The sequence below is a fragment of the Cervus elaphus genome, chromosome 5 (genome assembly GCF_910594005.1).
Source record: "Cervus elaphus chromosome 5, mCerEla1.1, whole genome shotgun sequence".
Classification (NCBI taxonomy): Eukaryota; Metazoa; Chordata; class Mammalia; order Artiodactyla; family Cervidae; genus Cervus; species Cervus elaphus.
In genome coordinates, this window is record NC_057819.1 from 20,072,143 (window position 1) to 20,085,856 (window position 13,714).

The following is a 13,714-nucleotide window of genomic DNA, read 5'->3' on the forward strand; positions in this document are numbered from 1 at the left end:
TTTTAAAAATTCACCTTTATTCACCAGAGAACACTTGAGCTCTGTATCCTGGCACTCAAGGGCTTGGATAAACTAGGGATGGAGCAACCTCATGCAAGGAGGTCCCCAGCTGGTCTGGGGAGCCCCGCCTTGTTGATAAAGCCACTGCTAGCCCAGAGTCTCCTCAGCCAGTGCCCTTTCCCTCTACCAAGCTCCCTGCACGAAGGACGTGTGTTACTGTGGATACTCCCACTTCACACCTGGGCTGCTTCAAGATCTCATTTTCCGCACAAAACTGTGAGTCCTCCAAGAACCAGAGACCTCGTGTCCTCTCCTGTGGATGCTCCTGATGCTACCACAGTGCTGCCCAAATCCCAGGGGCGCCGCTCCCTTCTATGTAAGAATGCTTTCACCCACTGTTCACTCAATGGTTTCGCCTGAATGGACATACAATCTCCCACCACAAATAAACAAACGGTTTTGTTATATATGAACCAGTGAAGTTGCTCAGTCATGTCCGACTCTCTGCGATCCCATGGACTGTAGCCTACTAGGCTCCTCCATCTATGGAATTTTCCGGGCAAGAGTACTGGAGAGGGTTGCCATTTCCTTCTCCAGGGGATCTTCCTGACCTGTGGATCAAACCCAGGTCTCCCGCATTGCAGGCAGACACTTTACTGTCTGAGCTACCAGGGAAGCCCTTGTTTTATATATATACATATATATATGTCAGAAGAAAATACACCTGCACCTCCAACTAGGGTGGTCAAATAGACATGCAGAGTCCAAACAGTACACATTCAGGGAGAGGATGAAGGCTGGGGCTGAGGTCAGCACAGGGAACACCAGATGGGCGGTGGAAAGTACAACCGAGAAAAGTTTCCAGAGCCCAGGGTACAGACATGGTGCTCCTTACAGGGGCATGGGGTAGCGCAGGGGTCTTTAAGGGTGCTAGGTTGACACCAATGGGATCACAGAACTCAGACACTGAAGGGGAACTTGTTACCTAACCCCATCACTGTATAGATGGGAACTTAAGACCCACAGAGAACTCCCCTCGCAGTCCAACGGTTAAGACTCCATGCTTCCACTGCAGGGGGCTAGGGTTTGACCCCTGGTTGAGGAACTAAGATCCCATATGCCATGCAGTGCAGCCAACAAAAAATAAGGCCCAGAGAGGGGCAAGGAGTTGATCTGTTTATCCACCCATCAATGCATCAATCTTCAATGCATCTATTCACCTATCACCTACCCATCTATCCATTCATCCATCCACACATGCATTCAAGTATCCACCCATGCATGCATCAGCTATCAAGCATGCATGCACACATCCACCCATACATCCACACGCACATGCGTCCATCCATCTATCTGTCCCTCCCTCCTCTCCTTCTAGGGAGCCAGGGCACAGCCCTAGCCTCTCAACCCTAAGTTCTCCACAAGGGGCCACAGTTGCTTTCAAGTCCATGGCGGCACAGAGGAACTTTCTGACCCCATTAGGTAGGTAAGAATCAAGTCCCTGCTAGTGGGGCTCATGCCAAAGTACATACTATCTCAGGCACCTGCCCTAAAGCCTGTTCACTGACAGCTCAGGGAGGGCAGCTGTTCCGAGCCCACTCTGCAGATCAGGAAACGGCAGCCCTCCTGGGATTCACTCTCTCCCTGCACTATGACGCCTCGGGGCAGGTGTGGCTTGGCTGGGCTGTGGCGGGAGGCGCTCCTGGTGGGCAAGAGGTCCAGCAAAGGCTCTCAAGCAGGACTGCCACAGCGGGCAGGTGGCGAGGGGGTCCCTGGGTCACCACAGGATGGTGGGAGGTGTGGGAAAGAGCTTGCACATTGGGGAGCATGCACTCGGGGACTTTGGAGCCTGCCAATGCTCCCAGATGCGATGGAGCTCCTGAAGGTTACGGGGAGAGCTGGTCCCCAAGAAGGGCAGGCAGATGGGGTTGGAGCAGAGTTATGCCCGCTCCTTGTGCACCCGCAGCTTCAGCCAGCACTGCAGAAGAGACACGGGGGCGAGCGGCTCTGAGTGCTCGCAGCCGCCAGCTGCCGCGAGCAGGCAAGGTAAGGAGATGGCACAGGTGCGCGTACAAAAGGACTATCTGAGAAGCAGGAGCTGCAGCAGGGGGTGGGTGGTGGGGCCCCAGGGAGGCCCTGCAGCACAGAGCATCTCCTGGCTCTCCCCCCTCCTCCCTGCCTGGGGAAGGGCCCGGCTCGCATCTGTCTGCTCCCCTCCATTCCCACCTGGGAACCATCTGCTTGCCTCCTCCCCATTTCAACGTGCTTTGCCTACAAATGCAGTATGCTATGTCCCCATGCTCCCTCCCAGCAAGATGGAAGGGCAAGTCTGAGCCCTGGCACTTTCTCTTTTCTGTCCTTAGATAAGATATATAAATCTCACTCATCTGTAAAGGGGAGGGGGTGGTAATAATACATCCAAAGAGAAGGGTCAGACATACGTGCAGAGAAAAGCCCACAGTATGCCTGGCAATAAGGATGTGTTCCATCACCCATGGCGATCATAAAAATGTCTATCTCCTGGGCACTGCTGGTGGTGCTAGGTGGAGTCCTGGAGGTCCCTGTGGGTGGCATCAGGAAAGAGACCCACTGGGAGGGACACTGAAGGTGCTGGGGCAGGGACTAATTGTAACCCTAACAAAAGCAGGTTTATCCTTGGGGCCAGATGCATTAAAGAATTCAGAGCTCCCCACACGTTAGATGGTAACGCTGCATATTTCAGCAGCATCCAATAATCAACTCCGTGGACATTTCTGCAGTGAAATAAGTGAACCCAGAATACGTAAGGGCTATAAATAGCCCCACTTGGACTATAAATAGCTTCACCTCGGTTCAGGCGGGAGTTTGCTGCCAAATGAGTTATGAAAAAGTGTTTGCTTTTCAGAGCTTGCTGGAGTTTGGAATTGAGGATAAGGAATTGCGGTTCTGCACGTCAGTGTTTTTCATCACAAACCAGGGAAACAACTGACTGTCAGCCCTGGCTCATCCCGAAGCCGGCAAAGTCCCGATCAGAGTCACAAGCCTCCTGCCCCTAACACCTGCCGGGCCCTGACCCTGGGGACACTACACAAGGAGACCAGTCACCAAGCAAAAACAAAGGTGTACACGCATAAACACACACGGCGATGCATATAAATATAATCACACCAGCAGCAGGCGTGGAGGCAAACCATGATGCAGGCCCCGATCCGGCCTTCTTGGTGCTTCAAGGATAGGGAAGGAGCCCTCGGGGCCCCCGGTGTTTGTGAAGTTGCTTCAATGATCAGAATAAAAAGGGGGGGCCTCCCCGATGGTCTAGTGGTTAAGAATCTGCCTTCCAATGCAGGGGACTTGGGTTTGATCCTGGGTCAGGGAACTAAGATCTCACATGCTATGGGGCAACTAAAAGTCCCCGTGCCACAATGAAGAGCCCACCCATGGCAAGGAAGACTGAGCGCAGACAGGAAATGATTTAAAAAATAAAATAAGTAAAATAAAGGGTGTTGGGTGTGGGAGAGGGATAAATTGAGTTTGAGAATAGCAAAAACAGTCAACAAGGTCCTACTGTACAACACAGGTAACTATATTAAATATCTTGTATTAGACCATAATGGGAAAGAATATGAAAAAGAATATGTGTATATATATATACACACACATATATGTATGTATACGGGGCTTCCCAGGTGGCACTAGTAAAGAACCTGCCTGCCAATGCAGGAGACTTAAGTTCCATCTCTGGGTCGGAAAGATCCCCTGATGTAGGAAATGGCAACCCACTCCACTATTCTTGTCTAGAGAATCCCATGGAGAGAGGAGCCTGGTGGTCTACAGTCCATAAGGTCGAAAAGAGTTGGACATGACTGGAGTGACTTTAGCATGCATGCACACACATATACACGTATGTTTAACCAAATCACTTTGCCATACACCAGAAACTAACATGACATTGTAAAGCAACTCTACTCCCATAAATAACTAAACAAGGGTGGTATTAAAAGGGCAGCCTCTTCAGTCCCAGAGATGCCCTTATGCCCCCAGGCTCTCTTTTGAGGCCAAGCCTTAGTGGGTCTCTGTCCTATTCCAGGTTCCCCGGGTGAACACAGACAGAACCTTCGAGCTGCTGGTTCTGGGCAGCCCCAAGAGACTGGGCTCACAGCCTGGAGAGGGAACCAGGAGCAGGGACGAGCGTACCTAGGAGGAGGGGTAAGACATCAAAGGCAGAGCCCAGCTTTGAAGCCAGACCAGGATCCCCACAGCGGCTCCACCCTTCACTGGGTCTTGGCAATTTACTCCAACTCTCGGAGCCTCAGTTCTTCCGTTTATAGATGTAGGTCCAATGTCATAGACATCCCGTAGGGCAGTCCGGCAGAGGTGGGGGCGGGGAATAAATTAAGAGACTATGAATGGGGACTTCCCTGGTGGTCCAGTGGTTAAGAATCTGCATACTAGTGCAGGGGACATGGGTTCGATCCCGACTCCAAGAAGGTCCGAAGCAACTGAGCCTGTGATCCACAACTACGGAAGCCTGTGATCTAGAGCCCATGCTCTGCAACAAGAGAAGCCACCGCAGTAAGAAGCTCAAGCACCAAAATGAAAAGTAGCCCCCGCTCGCCACAGCTAAAGAAAACCCCCATGCACAGCAACGAGGACCCAGCGCAGCCAAAATAAATAAATAAACAAAAAATTGTTAAATGCCTTTAAAAATGAGAAACAATGCCCAACACACAACACCCAAGGAACAGTAGCAGCTGCCATTAGTACCATGATGATGGCGATGGTAATGCTGAGACAGCCCTGCTAAGGGAGGGCTTCCCTCTGACCTATATCCTCACACTCACAGTAGTCAGGAGTAGAGGAAGTAACTCATCAATATTGTCCTCACCAACCATCCCACCACCGGCTGGGACCCCTGCCTGCATGATGACAAGAGGCAGGCAGACAGATGCCCTCTCCGCATCTTCTGTTGGAAGACTGCAGCCAAGAGACTGACGGGGACTTCAGTCAGTTCAGTCGCTCAGTCATGTCCAACTCTTTGTGACCCCATGGACTGCAGCATGGCAGGCCTCCCTGTCTTTCACCATTTCCCAGAACTTGCTCAAACTCATGTCCATTGAGTCAGTGATGCCATCCGACCATCTCATCCTCTGTCGTCCCCTTCTCTTCCTGCTCTCAATCTTTCCCAGCATCAGGGTCTTTTCTAATGAAAAGGAAAGACCTTCACAGCAGGTGGCCAAAATATTGGAGCTTCAGCATCAGTCCTTCCAATGAATATTCAGGACTACTTTCCTTTAGGATTGACTAGTTTGATATCCTTGCAGTCCAAAGGGACTTGGTCAAGGTCAAACCAGGCAAGTTAGTTCACAGGGAGGGAACAAGAACCCCTGATTCTGAGCCCAGGGTTACCCACCCAAGCTGGCATCCTGAAGCTGGCAGCCCTTACCAGGCTCTGGGCACTCATGGGAGTAAGGCCACCTTAGGGACACAGGGATGTGAAGTTGCATCCGGTGGCCCGGGCTGGGGGAGGCGCAGGGCTGGTGAGCTGGAGGGGAGGGCAAGAAGGAGAGGGGGTGGCTGGGGTGCGGGGAACTGAGTCATCTTAACCGGTCCAAGCCCATCGCACACAGTCTGGCTCTTCTATCTTTGGCGGGGAGCCTGGGGCTATTTCTGGAAGCTCTGCACACAGCCCGCCACTTCCCTGCCAGGCTGACTGGGTCAAAAACAAAACCAGCCCAGCAACAGCCCCATGTCAACAGGGTGGGGAGGGAGGAGGCACCCGACAGCCCTGAACGGAACAGCAGGCTTGGGGGTGGTGGGGGCGGCGGGGGCAGGCACCAAATCCCCACCCTGCAGAAAATAAAATAAAACGAGGTGGTGAAACAAACAAACAAAGCTAGTCGGAGGCAGCAAGATGCGGTGGGGAAGACTCGCTTTGGCACAGATGGACTTCAGTTCAAATTTAAGCTCTGTCTTTGAGCCAGTCATTCAACCCCTCCAGGCCTCAGTTCACCGGTTTGTAGGAACATCATCCACCGCACGGGGTTAGGCGGGATTAAATAAGATGATGCTGGGGCACTGGGCACCTCCTTCTGGACAACTGAACTCTTCGCCTCAGCCTGATACTCTGGTCATCCCTCCAAGGCAGCTCAAAGTCCCCTCTCCTGGGCAGCCCCAGTCCACCCAAAGCAGGTACTCAGAAAACCCCTCTGTGGGTGGAATGAAAGGGGGGAAAGAGTTGGCAGTAGAGAGGGGAGGACAAGGATGGGAACAGTCATGTAGGGCGTTTTTCCAAGGAGCTGGTACCACAGGAGTGGCAATCACAGGTTATCACGTCTCTCTGACAGATGACAGGCGAGGGTTCAGAGAAGGGAAGTGACATGCCCAAGGTCACTTGGCGAGTCAGAACTCGGGGAAGCCCAGCTGGCCCCAGTGAGGGCTGAGGTCCTCAGGAAGCTAAGCTCTGATTTGTCTGGAGGAGAAACTGGGGCCTAAGGGCAGGGAAGACAGCATGGCTCAGAAAGGAAGGTACAGGTAGCATAGGACATTCTTGAAGGATTGTCTTTCCCCGGGGGCCTGGGCTCAGGGGTCTGGAGCTAATTATGGACCAAGGAGGGTGGGAGCATGTACTGGGAAACTGACAGCCTAGTCAGACCCCCCCCCCCCCCCCCGCCCTGTACTTTTCTCATTAGACTCTCAAAAAGGAGCTCAGCTTGATGTTTTGTAATGACCTAGACGGGTGGAATGGATTGGGTCGGGGGTGGGGTGGAGGGGAGGCTCACGAGGGAGGGGATATATGTATACATATCGCTGACTCATGACGTTGTGAAGCAGAAACTAACACAGCATTGTAAAGCAATTATACTGTAATAAAAGAAATGAAAAAAGGAAAAAAAAAAGCCCCAGGTTTGGACTCACAATAGCCAAAAGGTGGATGCAATCCAAGTGTCCATTGATGGATGAAGTGATAACCAAATGTGGTCGATCCATACAATGGAATGTTATTCAGTCTTAAAAAGGAAGGAAATTCTAACTCATGCTACAACATGGAAGACATGATGCTATGTGAAATAACCCAGACACAAAAGAACAAGTAGTATATGATTCCACTTCTATGAGGCACCCAGAGAGATGCATAGAGACAGAAAGGGGCTGTGGGGGAGTGGGGGCTTAGTGTTTAATGGGGACAGGGTTTCAGCTCAGGGAAAGAAAAGAGTTCTGGAGATGGATGGTGGTGATGGTTGCACGAGAATGTGAATGTATTTAGCGGCTGAACCACACACTTAAAAATGATTAAAATGGCCAATTTTGTTATATGTGGTGGTGGTTTAATCGCTGTCGTGCCTGATCTTTGCGACCCCGTGGACTCTCACTCACCAGGCTCCTCTGTCCCTGGGATTTTCCGGGCAAGAACACTGCAGTGGGTTGCCATTTCCTTCTGCAGGGGATCTTCCCCACCCAGGGGTCAAATTCCAGTCTCATGTATTGCAGGTGGATTTTTTTACCAACTGAGCTATGAGGGAAGCCTGTTACATGTATTTTATGTGTGTTATGTGTACTTTTCATGATTTTAAAATAAAACAGAAAAGGGAGGAAAAGCCCCAGAATTGGGTACTGGGTTTTCTTTGGGGGTGATGAAAATATTTTGGAACTAGACAGAAATGACTGTACAACATCATGAGTGTACTAAATGCCACTGAATTGTATACTTTAGAAACAGTTTTATGTTATGTGAATCTCAATTTTAAAAAAATTAAGCTGCTGAGGATGAGGCAGGTGGCTCCAGAGGACAGGAACCCTGGGCAGGGCTGGGAGCTAACAGTGACTTCCATCACTGAGCCTATTACTTCTCTCTGAGCAGGAGCATCTAAGGGACATCACAGGTGTGGGCAGGGATGCAGACAGGTGGCCAAGATGCCAGCAGCCAGGCAGGCACAGGCCACCTGGTCCTGGCAAAGGGGAATGCATGGCACCGTGGCAGGGTCCCCTCCATCACCCCTGGACATAAGCAGTTCCTAGAAGTTCCTAAGAAGTTCCTAGAAGACACAGAAAGGGTTTCACACAGCAGCAGGATCCATTGCTCCTTAGCGGATGGGGACACAGGGCCCTTTGAGGGACAGGGATACACCCAAGGTCTGCAGGAGGTCATGGCAGGGCTGGACCTTATGTTCTCCAAAAGCATCCTGGTGTGCCTGCAGTTGTGGAGACCAGCATCCCCTCCTGGCTGAGATGTGTTCAGTGCATCTTGTCTGGGACAGGCCCTGGACACACGGGGATGAAGGCTCTTGCAGGTGCCAAGCACCTAGATGACCACTCCACACTGTGCCCCCGCAGTGTAGTACCCCGTGAGGGCTTGGCACTCAGAGAGGCAGAGTCGGGGGCAGGCAGGGTGTCCAGCCAGCCCCTGGACAAGGTTCCTGGGCAAGCCGGCAGGATGTGGAGCTTGCAGAGAGATTGAGGGAGGGAGACCCGGCTGCAGAAGCCAGTGGGGTGGGACGGCACATCAGGGAAGGGGGGTGGTTGGGCTTTGCAGAGGAGTCGATGGCAGCATGTGGGAGCACTCCTCCCCCTGCAGACCCATGAGCCAGGGGTCCGGGGCTGGTGCTGCCTTGTCTCTGGCTCTGAGCTCAGGGGATGGGGACTCGGATACTGTGTGCAATACCAGTTCTTTGAGGGCTGGAAAAGCACCTCCCAGGACGGGACACTCACCCCTACAAGGTCCTGCTGGAGGGCTCTTATGTCAAGCAGTCTGTCTCCCTGGGACTCATCTGGTCCTGAAGCTCTTCAGAACCTTGTTTAGCTTTTCTTGCCCAGGACAGCATAAAGCTGGCATTCCAGGACTTCTCTGGTGGTCCAGTGGTTGGGACTCTGCAGGCCAATACAGGGGACAGGGGGTTCGAGCCCTGGTCCGGGAAGATCCCACACGCCACAAAATGACTAAGCTCAGGAGCCACAACTATTGAGACTGTGCTGCAACGACTGAAGCCCGTGTGCCCGAGAGCCCGTGCTCTGCAACAAGAGACACCACCGCAATGAGAAGCCCGCACACCACTAGAGAGTAACCCCCCGATCGCCGCAACTAAAGAAAGCCCATGTGCAGCAACGAAGACCCAGTGCAGCCAAAAATAATAAAATAAATTTAAAATAAATATATAAATAAACAAATCCAACCTTAAAAAAAAAAAACAAAACAGGTGTCCAAGTGGCACACCCTCTCCAGGGTAGTTACCCACACTCCCCACTGGCCATCACATCACCTCCTGTGCCCTGGGCTCTGATTCTACTCTCAGAGGCAAAGCCGCCCTAGCTGACAACCGAGCCTGAGGCAGCTAAAAGCCCCAGATCTGTTTCCTGGGACCCCCTGCCAGACTACTGCTCCCCCTGCCAGCGCAACAGACCTGCCCTGTACCTGTTGCCACTCTGCCTGCTGGGTGGAGTGGATGGCAGTGCGTCCCCCCAAATTTGTGTACACCGGCAACCTCAGAATGTGACCTGATTTGGAAATAGGGGCTTTTTCAGATCTAGTTAAGGATCTTGAGAGGAGATCATCCTGGGTTTAGGATGAACCCAAAATCCAATGAAGAGGCGTCCTTATAAGAAGAGGAGAGGACACAGGGGGAGGACATGCAGAGGGGATGACCATGTGGACACAGAGAGATCGGAGAGACACAGCCACAAATCAAGAACACCTGGGGAAGAAAAAAAAAAAGAACACCTGGGGCCACCAGGAGCTGGAAGAAGCCAGCAGGGATCCTCCCCTAGAATCTTCGGAGGGAGCACAGCCCTGCCGACACCTTGATTTCGGACTTCTGACCTCCAGAACGGAGAAACAATACATCTCTGTGGTTCTAAACCACCCAGCCTGAGGTCTATTGTCATGGCAGCTCTGGGACACTGGTTCACTGGTTTGCAGCATCAGGAAACAGGACGTAGCCGGAGCTGACCACGTGGGCGTCACCCAGTGTCCCCTTGCGCTGGGAGCCTTCAGGAGAAGGGAACGGCATCCTGGCCGGGAGGGTGACAGCTGAGCTCAGCAGGACAGAGCACGCCTGTCACCAGGCTCTCACCACGGCTGCAGCCCAATTAGGTAAGGTCACTTGAGGAGCCCATGCGAGGCCATGAAAATCCCCTCTCTGTCTGCTATGAAGACACTTGAGGGGAAGTGGCTGCTGGACGTGCGGCCACACGGCCTTTCTGCGCTCCCCATGCTGGTGTCTAGACAGCTTGTTCCATGCCCCCACACTCAGTCAGGCCAGCCCAGCCGTGCCGGAGTTCTCAGGGGCACCAGCCCCAAGTCAGCACCAGAAGCACAGGCCTAGGCAAAGCACCGCCATTCCTTCTCTTTTTAAAAAATGTTTGCCCATGTCATGTAGCATGTGAGATCTTATTTCCCCGACCAGAGATCAAACCCGTGACCTTTGCATTGGGAGCCCTGAGTCTTAAGCACTGGACCTCTAGGGAAGTCCCAGCCACTGCAGTTTCTCTGGTGAGAGATGCTAGACCTCCACGCTGACCTTTGGCTCAGCATCCCTTATCTGTCTCCATTTTTGGAGAACCTCTCATTGGGGGATGGGGAGCTGGCCGAGACTTCTGGGAGCTCCGGGACTGAGATTGGGGTTTCCCTGGCCTCCTGTTGGGTAAGGGAGCTCAGACAATTGAGCATCAGCAAACCCCTGTGAGGAGGAGGGGCTCTCCCCCCTCCCAGCTCTCTGGATGCTGCCATGCCAAGGGGCAAAGTTAGGGCCATCACGGCACTGATGAAGTCGGTGCTCAAAGGGCTTTGCCATGACCAAGTGCAGCATCTCTGCAACTGAGGTACAGGGATGAGCTGCTTTAGAAATGTCTCATGAGCTTGTTCAAAATCAAGATTCCTGGGACTTTCCCGGTGGCCCAGGGGCTGAGAATCCACTTTCCAACGCAGGGGACGCGGGTTCGATCCCTGGTCGGGGAACTAAGATCCCATGTGCTGAAGAGCAACTAAGCCTGCCCACCACAACTAGAGAGTGTGTGCTCTGAAATGAACGACCTGCCTGCTGCAACTGATAGGGGGCCCCTGGTGCCCTCCTGAAAGGCACTTGCTGCTGTCAACTGCCTGCAGAGACATGTCTCACAGAGCACCCAGGCCAGGCGGCTCCGAGGAATGTGGCACTGGCCAGGCCCAGGAAGGAACCCTCCCACTGGCTGCCGTACTCGAGTCCTCGCGGACTGCTGGGTGGTTAGAAGGAGCACAGCTGTCCATGGCACAGACGCTCTTCTCCCAGCAGCACTGGGCAGTATCTCCTCCTCGGGCTGCACACGAGGCAGCCCTGCCTGCTAAATGACCGCCCGGGGACCTCCCTGGGGCCCAGTGGTTAAGACTCCATGCTTCCAATGTAGGGGGCATGGGTTTGATCCTTGGTCAGGAAACTAGGATCCCACATGCTGGGCAGCACTGCCAAAAAGTAAATTTATTTTTTTTTTTAAAAAAAGACAACAACAACAACAAAAATGACCACACAGGACCAACTGGTTCTTCAGCCAGGACCAGTAGGGGGTACACCTCTAAGGGCCCAGCATCGACAAGACCCTTCAGGCACCAGCCCAGCCCACATTGGCTGTGGGGCAAGAACCAGCCCAAGAATGTGATGACTCGTGCCGCTGCTTTGCAGAAGGAACATCACCTTGTCACCAGGGAGGTCTCTCCACAGCTGTGAAGGGAGGGGGTAGGTGGAAGGGAGCAGGGGCCAGTGTGCAGAGGAAGGGGGACTCTTCCCTGACCCTGGGGCTGCCCAGCCCAGCCCAGCTTGGCTCTGGAGTACTCAAGAGAACCCCTCTGGGTCTCTGTGCCGATTTCCCCATCTTCTGGGCCTGACCGGGAATCCCCAGTGCGTAGGCTGCTGCCCGGGAGGGCAGAGGGCTACAAGCAGCTTCAAGCCACCCTCTTACCCCCAGGGGGAAGTGGCTAGGAGGTGATTCAAGCATAGATTCTGCTCCCTGCTCTCTTTCTGGGTCTGGGGAGGCCCCTCCTTGGCACTGTGGCCACATCCGGCTCCAGCAATGAGACACGCTCCCTGTGCCTTGGTTTCTCTACCAGCGACACTGCTGGGGCCCTGTGCCCTCAGCTGGCTGGCGAGGCCCAGGCCTTCATCTTCTAAGCCGCAGGCAGCTGAGTGACCACACCTCTGACGGAAGCTCCTGCTGGCCATGGCACAGCACTGGCTCTCCGAACATTTGGGAACATGTAAAGCAGCAGCTGACCTGGCCCCGATCCTCGAATGACCTTTGGTACAGAGTGGCTATTTGAAACTAATCCTTCTCTTGAGTCCTGCCCTGGAGGAGAGCCCTATAAAGCAATCCCTGGCATCATCTCGCTCCTTCTATTGGCCCGTTCTCACCCACTGCCCTTGGCACGACGATCACTCTTGTCCTGCACAGAACACAACTCAGGCTGGTGGCATTGAGTGACTTCTGCCAGGTCTCACAGCCAGGACTCAACGCCGGGTCCATGTGGCTTCTGCTCCTCCTGTCTCTCCAGGCAGCTCCCACCTCCCAGTCTCCCCATCCAGGAACCTGTAGTCCCAAGGTAGGACTTTAGTCATGCAGTTCGCAGGGGCCCAGTGGGCAAAGGAAACCAGGCAGCTGGCGCACGTTCTGAATTCCCCGTTCTCGGTTCCCTGTCTGCACAGCCTGCCGCGGCCCTGACAAAGCCCAGTCACAGCCACAGGCGGTGATAATGGTGTGTCCACGCCTCAAAAGCTGTGAAGTGCCTGACAAGGGCGACAGGCGGAGTGAGGTGCCGGCCAGGAGTGCGAGGCTCCGCACATACCCTCCCTGGTCCTTCCCGCCTCCCAAGGGCACCATCCTTAACCCTGTTGTGCAGACCAGGAAACTGAGGCTCGGAGAGGCCAAGGGGGATCTCCCAGGTCTCATGCTGCTGGTAGAGAGTGGACAGGACAAGGGGCTCAGTCCCGCTTCCACCTCCACATTCCCCCAGCGGGCAGTGGGCAACTGACGGTGTGAGATGGTCCCAAACAAGCCCCAAACTCCCGCTCTGTGCTGCCTTCTGTCCTCCCTGCGACCCTTGGAGAGGTGAGGAGGACCTGATGAGAAATGCTCATTCTCATGAGCATTTCATGAGAATGAAATCATAGCAAGAATGAAACCATGCTTCATTGCTATGGCAGCAAGGTGGGGAACCTGGAACGGAACTCGCTGGGGTGCTGGCTCAGGTACCACCACGCTCACCTTGGAGGCTGGGGTGGCCCGCGGGCAGCACAGCTGGAAACTCCTAGCAAGCATGCCAAGATTTACTGAAAGGGGTTCTCTGGAGCCAGGGGTTCAGTGGAAGGCCACAAGGCTGACAGCACGGGAAAGGAGGCTGCAGCTTGGACCCAAGCGAAATGAGCATCCGGGCAAGAAACCATCAACTTCATCTAGGCCTGGGGCAAGCAGCAGGCTCCCTCCTCTGGAAGAAAAGACTCAGGCCCCAGGAAGGCCTCGCCCAGCCCAGAGAGGGAGCTGGGGAGGAGCTCGACCTCAGAGGCCCTCGAGTTCAGGGATAGCCCTGTCTCGAGAGAGTCTGGCCTCGCCACGACCTGAAAGCTCCCCCACCATAGCTCCCTCTCCCCTGCAGGGCTGGCCAGCCATTGGCTTTGTTCATGTGGCTTCTTAAGGTACAAACACTCCTCTGTTATGTCACTATTCTGTTCACTTTTAGAGAAAAGCTCTCAAAACTCTTAGATTCTCTCTACCCAGAATC

General features: G+C 53.7%; 1 protein-coding gene across 10 annotated transcripts in view; it reads right to left on the reverse strand.

Annotated features, from left to right (window-relative positions):
* Positions 1 to 13,714, reverse strand: part of PITPNM2 (phosphatidylinositol transfer protein membrane associated 2) — a 157,245-nt gene that overhangs the window by 69,048 nt on the left and 74,483 nt on the right. Inside the window, exon 1 of one of the 10 annotated variants that reach the window (XM_043901979.1) lies at positions 8,686 to 8,844. The exons of the other annotated variants lie outside the window; for them this stretch is intronic. The gene's annotated coding sequence lies outside the window, so the exon portion shown is untranslated. Of the gene's footprint in view, positions 1 to 8,685; positions 8,845 to 13,714 lie in introns of those variants that run through there. 10 annotated transcript variants of the gene reach the window in all.